Source organism: Mirounga angustirostris, unplaced genomic scaffold (genome assembly GCF_029215605.1).
Source record: "Mirounga angustirostris isolate CCGP_5_RB_7025 unplaced genomic scaffold, mMirAng1.0.hap1 SCAF_3, whole genome shotgun sequence".
Lineage (NCBI taxonomy): Eukaryota > Metazoa > Chordata > Mammalia > Carnivora > Phocidae > Mirounga > Mirounga angustirostris.
Window position 1 is genome coordinate 48,468,264 of NW_026991711.1, and position 12,477 is coordinate 48,480,740.

Sequence of the window (12,477 nt, forward strand, 5' to 3'; positions counted from 1 at the left end):
TCCCCCATGCTGGTACACTCTCCCTCTCTCTCTCTCTCTCAAATAAATAAATGAAATCTTAAAAAAAAAAAAAAAAGATATCCTGTATCCTTGTAATGAATCATCCTTTTATTCTTAAACTTGTTGAAATGGTTTCTGTTACTAATTTTTTAATAGTACAGTAATAGCTTGATTTTATTGAATGCCTAAAATATACCAAACACTATTATAGCACACTATATTGTGTCTATACATGTACTGTATGCTATAATATACTCTACACTATAAAATATGAAATGTGTATTTTTCTATTTTTGTGTATGACAGAATGGTGTAACATGGTCATTAGAGCAAACTTTCTGAGTTCATATTCTGGTTCATCCACTATTTTATGGATGACTAGCTGGCTACTAGATATTCATTTCCCTTCCATAGCAAGAAACCTTGGCTGGAAATTGGTTGCCATACTAGGGACCACATTTTATTATATCTTCTAATTTCTAATATCTCATAGATGAGGCCATGGACTTAGGTCTGTATAATATAATGTGTGTCGATTCCAGGTCCCAATGTTAAATCGTATTGTATGCTTTCCTAATGTTCTCTTTTCCCTGACTCAGTGAATGTCAGGATCAACTTGAAGCCAGGAAATGGCAGAGTTAAAATACACAATGACATCAGCTAGTGACCTTCACTCCCACTTCAAAAAGGGCTTCTTAGGGAAGCCACCTGACCAGAAGCATTATCACTGAATTTGATCTAAATAAAACCAAATTTTTATTTTTTTTCACTGAGATTTGAGACTTGCTTGTTATAGCAGTTGACCAATAAAACATGACCTTTTACAAGATATTTACCCTTGTGTTGACATAGATTCACTATTTATTAAATAGGCAATATTGAGTAATTAAATGAATTCATACATTTGGACCACATAGATCAGATTGTGGTGCACACTAAGCACTACATAATTACTTGCTATAATAATAATTATTATTAGGTAAATTTAAGTGGCATGTACTATTATAATATCAGTTATGCATGTAGGGAAACTGAACCATTATTTGCTGGTCAACCAACCAGCAACTCCTTTTTGTTCCCTTGAGCTTGTAAATAATTATAAAACATTTTAAGTAGCAATTAAAATAATATGTTAGAAGGAATCTGATTATTCCTTCACAAATTCTAATGTGTACAATATACTTATAATATATTCATATCTCATAATTGGAAACCTTCTCAAAGTCTTAAGATTAATTCTTAATCAAAAGCATTATAAAGACTACCCAAAATATCATCCTGTTATCTTCGGTTTCAAAGTTTTGTGTTAAGTTAAAGAAATATTAGCTTATTTTGACTGGCACAATTACTAAAAAACTGCAGCATGTCTTGACTGATTATTTATTATTTTAATTAATTTAGTATTGTCCTTCACTATAACTGAATCTAAAAATCATATTCAACTAAAGCAAATTACATTTGTTGAGGTATATATTACACAGATTGACCATGGAGTATCTGACATGCAGGCTGTGGGAGGAGGAGATAGAGCTATAGAATCCAAAAAGAAAAGGGGATGAGAGTAGAGGGTCTTATCCCAGACCCAAACTTGAAGAACGTGATTCTTATTTCCAAGGCTTTGAGTTAGTCAAGCTTTAAGAGTGGGTCTGATATAGACACATTTTAAAAGTTTATCTTCATTTAAGAATGTATTTTGCTGTAATTCCTGAAGAATAGTCTCAAAGGATATAGAATTCATGGTTGACAATAATTTTCATTTAACATTTGAAAAAGGTTGTGCTACTTCTTTCTGCCTCTGCTATTTCAAATAGGAAATCGAACATTATTAAAATTGATTTTCCCCTTATAAGTAATGTGTCATTTTTTTTCTGGCTGCTTTCCAGATTTTTTTGTCTTTAGCTTTCAAATTTTAATTATGATATTTCTGGGGAGTAACTCTTGTAAGGTATCCTTTTAGGATTTGCTGAGCTTTTTGAATTTGTGGCTTATTTATTTCTCTAAATGTGGGATGTTTTCAGCTATTATGTCTTCAAATCCCCTTTCAGATCCTTTCTCCTTTTCTTCTCAGTGACTCTGATGACATAAATGGTGGAGCTTGTTACTATCCTATTGTCCCTAAGAATTTGTTTGTATTTTTTTCAGTTCATAATTGTTTGTATTCTGTGAATTATATTTATATTCCCACAGATTTACTGATCTTATCTTTTGTCATCTCCAGTCTACTATGGAACCAATTGAGTGGGGTTTTTGTTTTGTATTTTTTGTCCTGTAATTCACATTTGATTCTTTATAACATATTTATTTGCTGAGAGTTTTGTATGTGTTTCAGGAGAATTTTTAATTTATTGTTGAAATATTTTAAAGATGTCTTTTTTCAAGATTTTATTTATTTAATTGAGAGAGAGCAAGAGAGAGAGAGCACGAGCAGGGGAGAAGGCAGAGGGAGAGGGAGAAACAGGCTGCCCACTAAGCAGGGAGCCTCGATGGGGCGCTTGATCCCAGGACAGACGCTAAACTGACTGAGCCACCCAGGCCCCCGAGACAGCTGTTTTAAAATACTTGTCAGATACTTCCAACATCTGAGTCATCTTGGTGTTTGCATCTGTTCGAGTTTGTTTTTGTTTTTAGTTTTTTAATAAGACAAGTGGCTTTTTTATGGTAGCCTGGACATTTTCTCTATTATATCATTCGACTTGGGTTTTATTTAAATACTTTCTTTTAAAAGGCAGTCACTCTGTTTAGATTTAACACACATATCCTGTCCGACACTTGCATGCTTTGGTTCCAAAGACATTTTAATTTTCAGAGTCTTTGCCAAGCTATTTTGGTCTTCTTCAGTTCTCTGCTATTTCTGGGGAATCTTATTATCCCTATTGTTGCTGTTGAGGGTACAGGTTGCGCTGCCCAAGATCCCTAGGTGGGTATGATAGACAAACTAATAATCCCTCAAAGATGTTCACATTCCAACCCCTAGAACCTGTGAGTATCGTACATTATATAGCAATGAGGCTTTGAAGATGTGGCTAAGTTACGATGTAGAGATAAGAACATGCTGGATAACCTGGGTGGGTCTCTTGTAATTAAAAGGGTCCTTGTAAGACTGAAGAAGGAGACAGAAGAGTCAGAACAGATAACAGAACAGAAATAGAATTTGGAGTTGTAAACTTTGAAATGGAGGAAGAAGCACAAGCCAAGAAATTCAGATGTACTTTAGAACCTGAAAAAGTCAAGGGAATAATTTCCCCCTAGAGCTTCCACAAGAAATTTAGCCCTTCCCCCCACCTTGACTTCAAGACTTCTGACACCCAAACAGTAAGATAATAAATTTGGGTTGTTCTAACGCATTATATTTAGGTAATTTGTTATGGCAGCAGTGAATAATGGAAACATTTTATTACATGGAAGTGGGATGCTGCTATTAAAATACCCAAAAAAGGTGGAAGTGGTTTTGAATTGGGTAATGGGTGGGAGGCTGAAAGAATTTTGAGGAGCATGATTTAAAAAAGTCTAAATTTCTTTGAAGAGATTGTTAGTAGAAATATGGATAGTAATCACTAAGCTAGTGAGGACTTGGTAGGAAGTATAGATAGATGGATAAAAAGCACTTTGTTTTAGAGAATATTTAGATAATCAAATACAGCCTATTGGAAAAAAAATATGGATATTAAAGACCTTGCTGGTGAGGATTCAGAAGTAGGAGCATGGAGAAAAAAACACAGATCTTATAGATTAAGGAAGAAAGAACAGGAATAAAATATCTTCTTAGAGGATAAATTGTCATGTAGAATTGTTGCTAGTAACTAAAGATGGACACTAAATGTGCCGTTGGTGAGGATTCAGAAGGAAAGGAGGAAGATGTTATTGGAATGGAGGAAGTAGATCTTTGCTATATAATGGTACAAAGCTTAGCTGAATTGTATCTCAGACTTATATTGAAAGCAGAACTTTTAAGTGATAAACAAGGAAGGATATTTGGCTTGAAGATATTTCTAAGCAAAGTGTTGAAGATGCAGCCTGGTTTCATCTGGCTGTTTTTAGTAAAATGTGAGAGAAATGAAATAAATTGAGGAAGAACTGTTAAGCAAAAAGGAACCAGGATTTGATGTCTTGGAAACTTCTCAGCCTATCCAGATTTCAAAAGATGCTAAAATTAGAAGATTAATTATGAGGAAAGCATGCTCTGGAGAGACTCCCCTGCTGGTCATGTGCTGCCTCAGAGGTATAGAACAAGCGCCCATTCCCAGGTGGAGCTGCATTTCATCAGTTATATATTACTCATCGATTGTAGGTTATTTATTAATCCTATGCTACTCAGTAAGCACTATCTGCAGCCAGGCAGAGGTACTTGGATTGTACAACCTTTTCGTTAGAGTGTGGTTTTAAGTCCCAGTACTAAATTTGTGGTATTTTATTTTAGCAGCAGAAGGAGACCAATACAGTAGGAGAGACTCATTTCAGGACTTCAGGGATAAAGAGACTTCTCTGGTTAGACATTTGCTGTGGTGGGATTGTTCACCTCCCACCATGCCCATGATGGGGGGCATGAAAAGCGATTCTCTGGTAGGTTCTCATGGTGTGATCCTCCCTACCAGTGCTCCTAGGCAACCCTGGTCTCTCTGGGTAGAGTATGGATATCTCTGGCACATGGGAACTGAGGGACATTTGTTAATGTCAGAGTCCTTCTTGCCAGTGTGACCCAGTTACCCATTATCTCTTAGTCAAGTAGGGAAGTCTGAGGCCCAGCAGACAAGGAGAACATTCTGCCCGGCTACCTATTTTTAACCAGCTCATTGTGTCAGACTCGCCTGTTGTCAGAGGGACTCCCAATGGATCCAGCGGTTAAATGAATTTATTTGGGCTGCGTTTTGTTGCTAGATTGGTTGGTGAGGTGACTGTAAAAACTCTGAGCCGGGATCTCTTGCCTCTGTTGCATGGGAGGACATAAGACACTCTGTTGTATTGTTCCTTCAGTTAGGGGTGCCAAACCAGTTCATCTTCACATCACCCTCAGAGTTGTCCTTTTGTTGCCTGTATTTCCAGGGTTTTACTTGTATTTAGCAGAAAGGAGCAGGGAGAAACTAGTCTATTACTTTTTGGCTATACCAGAAGGCCCTATATGTTTATTCTTCTCAAAACTACGTATTTAAGCATTTCAGACATTTAATATGTATATATTTAGCATATGTGTGTATGTGTGTGTGTGTGTGTATGTATGCATTCTTTTTAACCATATAAATAGTGGAGAAGACAAAGAAAAAAATAGTGAAGAAGACAAAGAAAAAATACCGTACTATAGTATGTCAGCTCGGAAGGTTTCTGTTCTAAAACCCACAAAGATGTGGGCAAATGTTCAGAAAAGCCTCTTCTCCCACATATTTGAAAATACTCATGCACCAGAAAATCATACTGCATGCCTTCTGATGTATTACATTAGAAGTTCCACAATGTGAGTAATGACAACCTCAAATGTTTTCTTTTCTCATCCCACTTACCTCAACAACTGGAGCATGACCTTTTTTAATAACAAGAATATATTTCAATTCAACTTTAAATATCAGCACTGCATCTTTATTCTGGTAGCCTTCTGCCTGCATGAACACATTGAAAATAACACCCATTAACTATATTTATATTATGCATTTTTTTCTTAACAAGAGTGGTGAAACATCACATATGATGACTGTGAATTATTGCTAGCACTCGGAATGTATTTTCAACCAATATGACTGTAGAAAATTGTTATTTGCATGGATTTAAGTTATGGTACTTTCCAGTGTAAGGTGGAACAGTGAAACACAGATATAGTTCCTACATTCTTGAAGACCCTCTAAATCAGGGATTCATAACCATAGCACCTGAACTTGAATGGATTTTAACTTGAATGTATATATTTATTTTCAGTAACCTCTAACTGAAAATGATCTTTCCTACAATTATATGTACAGGCAACAAACCCCAGTAGTATTAGCAATATTTATGGCTTTATTATCATTAAAAATCACAGGTAGTTTCTTATCACATTTATCTATTGCAGAACTGGAATTTAGATTATACTGATCACTACCAAATTATGATAGATATTAGACCTGCAACCCAATATTTTTATTAAATGCATGAGTGGAGACACATATTTATTCTTATATAAAAATGTTTAAAATATTTTTATAACCACTTTTCAGTGCTGGTTTTTTCTGTTGTATTCTTATACATTCCATCTCATGAATTTAAATCATTTTGAGAACTCCATAGGCTTTACTAGCCTGCCAAAGAAATGTATGAAGCGAATGTATGAGAACCACCTACTCCAAAGGATAATAAAAATATTTTTAAACATAAATTGAAAATCAACACAAATGGGAGAAAAAAAGATCAAAAACACAGTATTGGAAACTATAAAACTGATGGGTAACTTAGAAGAGGCAATTGAGCAGAATGTTAAACAAGCAAAATGTAAAGCAGAGAAAGAAGCTAACTGATAAAAGGAATTCCCCCAAAGGTGCAGGAATGGACAATAGTAGCCGCACCTGACAGTGAAATGAATGTGAGGTAAATCAGAATTGGTTAAGCAATCTATATTTAGGTAGAGGTTGAACCTCCTTATCTCTTCTGTCAGTCTATAGAACTGATGACTGTTCATAGTAAACCTGATGTTTTATTTAAAAAAAAAAAAAAGGAGGGATATTAGAACAGTGTAAGAAAGGGCTAAATTTAAGGCAGGAGTCAGGCATTATCATAGCATAAGTGGCAGGAATAGATAAAAGTCGACATCCAGCAATGTCCACACCACTCCAACAGCAGGCTTCCTGGGTTTGAACTGACAACCAAATTCATAAGACAACCTAGGCATTGCCAAAACACTTAGTGATGAGAAAAGGTACAGGAGATGGAGCAACAGCATGGTAGAATTCTTGGGCTTCTCAGACGTTATCTGAAGGTCTCATTTACGCTGCACTGGGTCCCCGAGGAGAGTCAAGACAGAGTAATGCCTTTGGGGCGAAAGCATCAGCAGTAGAATTCCTCCAGTTTTTATACTCTGCTAGTCAGACGCTCCCTTACAGGTACATGGCAGGTTCCCATTCCCAGGTGGAGCTATAGCTCATCAATTATATATTACTCACCAATTATGGGCTATTTATCAGTAACATGTTCCTCAGTAAACACTATCTGTAATGAGGCACAGGTACTTGGATTCGTATATAACAACTGAGAAGAACCCTGATTTAGCTTGCACGTACTGTACTTATACTGTCCTTGAGTTACGTTGTAGGAGGGTTCAACTAAAAGCCAAATTCTCAGGCATCCCTGCAGCTAGAGGAAAGCCAGGCCAGCTGTTAAATCTTTAATTCAATACTGGGTATTGAAAATATTAACCTTCCTCTGGCACTTTTCTAAAGGGTTTCTGGAAGAAGGTCTGTTACCTTCCATGCTAAGGACTGGAAGAGTCTTCTGGAGCTATCTGAAGCACAAAATGGAAAAGACCTAAAAGTACCAACATTCTTGATTTCAAAGAAAGCATCATAACCAGATCACCCTCCAGAGAAGACAAGCTCAGACAATATGGAGAAGGCTCCCAATCAGCTTTTTAGTGATCAGTAATTAAATCAAGAAAAAGGAAGAATGGACAGGCATTTTAGATAAAGATTCTATTGGAAACCGGAAATCAAATTCCACAGATGCAAAAAAAAAAAAGTATGAAAAATTTGGAAAGGAAAATTACTAAAAATGTATTAATATTTACAGAGTTAATGAAGATCATTTATAAAACAATAGAATATAATGATAAAATAATAATATTCAAAAAGTGAAAAGTGTTCTTAAAAATTAAAAAATGACAGTACATTAGAGTCACATGAAATAGACTTATTTTACACTGTCACTCTTTTTTACTCTATTTAGCCATCTTACTAATAGAAAAGTCTCTGTGACTTATAAGTGATACCCAGTGATTTTACAAAATTATTTCTCATATTTAGGCACACTCAGCATTTTTGTGGCTTTCACACTTTCACACATTTGCCTCTACCCTCTAATTCTGCTCTGTAACCAACAAAATGATAAGGATTCTTGTCTGCAAGAGAGATCTTCAAATGCAAGACGTCTTAAACTACAATTCCCTAAATGGTCTCTTGTCCAAAATAAGGGTGTTTAGTTCCATTAAAGATTTTCATTTTTAAGAGAACTTGTAAACTATCTTTTGTGTTGTTTCTTTATATGTTTGTTTTTCCACAATCTGATTTGTCTAAAACAGAACACAAACACATTTATAAAGATAGTCTTATCCTGAGGATATAGTAAATATTTTAGGTTTTTCTGGCTACATACCGTCTATGTACTATATCCTTTTTGTTATTGTATTTTTTTTTTATTTATTTGACAGAGAGAGACACAGCGAGAGAGGGAACACAAGCAGGGGGAGTGGGAGAGGGAGAAGCAGGCTTCCTGCGGAGCAGGGAGCCCGATGCGGGGCTCGATCCCAGGACCCTGGGATCATGACCTGAGCCGAAGGCAGATGCTTAACGACTGAGCCACCCAGGTGCCCCTTTGTTATTGTATTTTTTAAAATTTTATTTTATTTTATTATGTTATGTTAGTCACCATACAGTACATCATTAGTGTTTTGATGTAGTGTTCCATGATTCATTGTTTGCGTATAACACCCAGTATCCATGCAATACATGCCCTCTTTAATACCTATCACTGGGCTAACCCATCCCCCCACCCCCCTCCCCTCTGAAACCCTCAGTTTGTTTTCCATAGCCCATAGTGTCTCATGGTTCATCTCCCCCTTTCATCTCCCCCGCCTTCATTTTTCCTTTCCTTCTCCTAATGTCCTCCATGCTATTCCTTATGTTCCACAAATAAGTGAAACATAATGATAATTGACTTTCTCTGCTTGACTTATTTCACTTAGCATAATCTTCTCTAGTCCCATCCATGTTGATGTAAAAGTTGGGTATTCATCCTTTCTGATGGCTGAGTAATATTCTATTGTATATATGGACCACATCTTCTTTATCCATTCATCTGTTGAAGGGCATCTTGGCTCTTTCCACAGTTTGGCTATTGCGGATATTGCTGCTATGAACACTGGGTGCATATGGCCCTTCTTTTCACTACAACTGTGTCTTTGGAGTAAATACCCAGGAGTGCAATTGCTGGGTCATAGGGTAGCTCTATTTTTATATTTTTGAGGAACCTCCACACTGTTTTCCAAAGGGGCTGTCCCAACTTGCATTCCCACCAACAGTGTAAGAGGGTTCCCCTTTCTCCACAAGCTCTCCAACATTTGTTGTTTCTTTCCCTGTCCATTTTTGCCATTCTAACTGGTGTAGGGTGGTATCTCAATGTGGTTTTGATTTGGATTTCCCTGATGGCTAATGATGATGAACATTTTTTCATGTGTCTGTTAGCCATTTGTATATCTTCTTCAGAGAAGTGTCTGTTCATGTCTTCTGCCCATTTTTTTACTTGATTATTTGTTTTTTGGGTGTTGAGTTTGAGAAGTTCTTTATAGATCTTGGATACCAGCCCTTTATCTGTAGTGTCATTTGCAAATATCTTCTCCCATTCTGTGGGTTGCTGCTTTGTTTTGTTCACTGTTTTCGTTACAGTGCAGAAGCTTTTTATCATGATGAAGTCCCAAAAGTTCATTTTTGCTTTTGTTTCACTAGCTTTTGGAGATGTATCTTGAAAGAAGTTGCTGTGGCTGATGTCGAAAAGGTTACTGCCTATGTTCTCCTCTAGGATTTTGAACAGATTCCAGTCTCGCATTGAGGTTTTTCATCCATTTTGAGTTTTTCTTTGTGTATGGTGTTAGAGAATGGTCGAGTTTCATTCTTCTGCATGTGGCTGTCCAATTTTCCCAGCACCATTTATTGAAGAGACTTTCTTTTTTCCATTGCATATTTTTCCTGCTTTGTCAAAGATTATTTGACCATAGAGTTGAGGGTCCATATCTGGGCTCTCTATTCTTTTCCATTGGTCTATATGTCTGTTTTTGTGCCAGTACCATGCTGTCTTGGTGATCACGGCTTGGCAATATAGCTTGAAATCAGGCAACGTGATGCCCCCAGCTTTGTTCTTCTTTTTCAACATTTCCTTGGTGATTCGGGGTCTTTTCCAATTCCATACAAATTTTAGGATTGTTTGTTCCAGCACTTTGAAAAATGTCATTGGAATTTTGATTGGGATGGCATTTGAAGATATAGATTGCTCTGGGCAGCATAGACATTTTAACAATGTTTATTCTTCTGATCCATGAGCATGGAATGTTTTTCCATCTTTCTGTGTCTTCGATTTCTTTCATGAGTGTTCTGTAGTTCCTAGAGTATTGGTTAAGTTCATTCTGAGGTATCTTATGGGTTTTAGTGCTACTGTAAATGGAATTGATTCTCTAATTTCTCTTTCTGCAGTTACATTGTTAATGTATAAGAAAGCAACTGATTTCTGTGTGTTGATTTTGTATCCTGCCACATTACTGAATTGCTGGAGGAGTTCTAGTAATTTGGGGGTGGAGTCTTTTGGGTTTTCCACATAAAGTATCATGCCATCTGTGAAGAGAGAGAGTTTGACTTCTTTGTTGCTAATTTGATCTATTTCTTTTTGTTGTCTGATTGATGTTGCTAGGACTTCTAGTACTGTGTTGAACAATAGTGGCAAGAGTGGGCATCCTTGTCATGTTCCTGATCTTAAGGGAAAGGCTCTCAGCTTTTCCCCATTGAGCATGATATTCGCTGTGGGTTTTTCATAGATGGATTTTATGAACTTGAGGAATGTTCCCTCTATCCCTATATGCTGAAGAGTTTTAATCAGGAAAGGATGCTCTATTTTGTCAGATGCTTTTTCTGCATCCATTGAGAGGACGATATGATTCTTCTCTCTCCTCTTATTAATGTGTTCCATCACATTGATTGCTTTGTGAATGTTTAACCACCCTTGCATCTGGGGGATACATCACACTTGGTCTTGGTGGATGATCCTTTTAATGTATTGTCGGATCCTATTAGCTAGGATTCTGTTGAGAATTTTGGAATCCATATTCATCAAGGATATCAGTCTGAAATTCTCCTTTTTGATGGGGTCTTTGCCTGGTTTGGGGATCAAGGTAATGCTCATAGAATGAGTCTGGAAGCTTTCCTTCTGTTTTTATTTTTTGAAACAGCTTCAAGAGAATAGGTATTATTTCTTCTTTGAATGTTTGGTAGAATTCCTCAGGGAATCCATCAGGCCCTGGACTCTTGTTTTTTGGGAGGTTTTTGATCACTGCTTCAATCTTGTTACTGGTTATTGGCCTATTCAGGTTGTCAATTTCTTCCTGTTTCAGTTTTGGGAGTTTGTAGGTTTCCAGGAAGGCATCCATTTCTTCCACGTTGCTTAATTTATTGGCATATAGTTGTTGATAATAATTTCTAATAATTGTTTCTATTTCCTTGGTGCTAGTCGTGATCTCTCCCCTTTTATTCATAATTTTATTAATTTGGGTGCTTTTCTTTTGGATAAATCTGGCCAGTGGTTTATCAATCTTATTAATTCTTTCAAAGAACCAGCTTCTAGTTTTGTTGATCTGATCTACTGTATTTCTGGTTCTTAATTCATTGATCTCTGCTCTAATCTTAATTATTTCTCTTCTAATGCATGGCTTAGGCATCATTTGTTGTTTTTCTCCAAATCTTTAAGGTATAAAATTAGTTGGTGAATTGGGGATTTTTCTATTTTTTTGAGTGAGGCTTAGATGGCTATGTATTTCCCCCTTAGGACCGCCTTTGCAGTATCCCATAGGTTTTGGACCGATGTGATTTCATTCTCACTGGTTACCATGAATTGTTTAAGTTCTTCTTTGATTTCCTGGTTGACCCAAACATTCTTAAGCAGACTGGTCTTTAGCTTCCAAGTGTTTGAATTTCTTCCAAATTTTTTCTTGTGATTGAGTTCCAGTTTTAAAGCATTATGGTCTGAGAATATGCAGGGAATAATGTCAGTCTTTTGGTATTGGTTGAGACCTGATTTGTGACCCAATATGTGGTCTATTCTGGAGAAAGTTCCATGTGCACTCAAGAAGAATGAGTATTCGGTTGTTTTAGGGTGGAATGTTCTGTATATATCTATGAGGTCCATCTGGTCCAGTGTGTCATTCAAAGCTTTTGTTTCTTTGTTGATTTTCTGCTTACATGATCTGCCCTTTGCTGAGAGTGGAGTATTGAGGTCTCCTACAATTAAGGTATTGTTATCAATATGACTCTTTATTTTGGTTAACAACTGGCTTATGTAGTTGGCTGCTCCCATGTTGTGTTATTGTTGTATTTTAAAAGAATGCATTAAAAATATTTTATATGGCTTAAAGACTATAGAAAAACAAGCTGCAAGGTAGATTTAGCCCTCAGGCAATGGTTTGACAACCCCTGGTCTAATCACCAAAAGAGGCCTTCTTGATTAAGAAATTTCACTAAAGTAATGTAATTTAAAAATTATATTTATAGG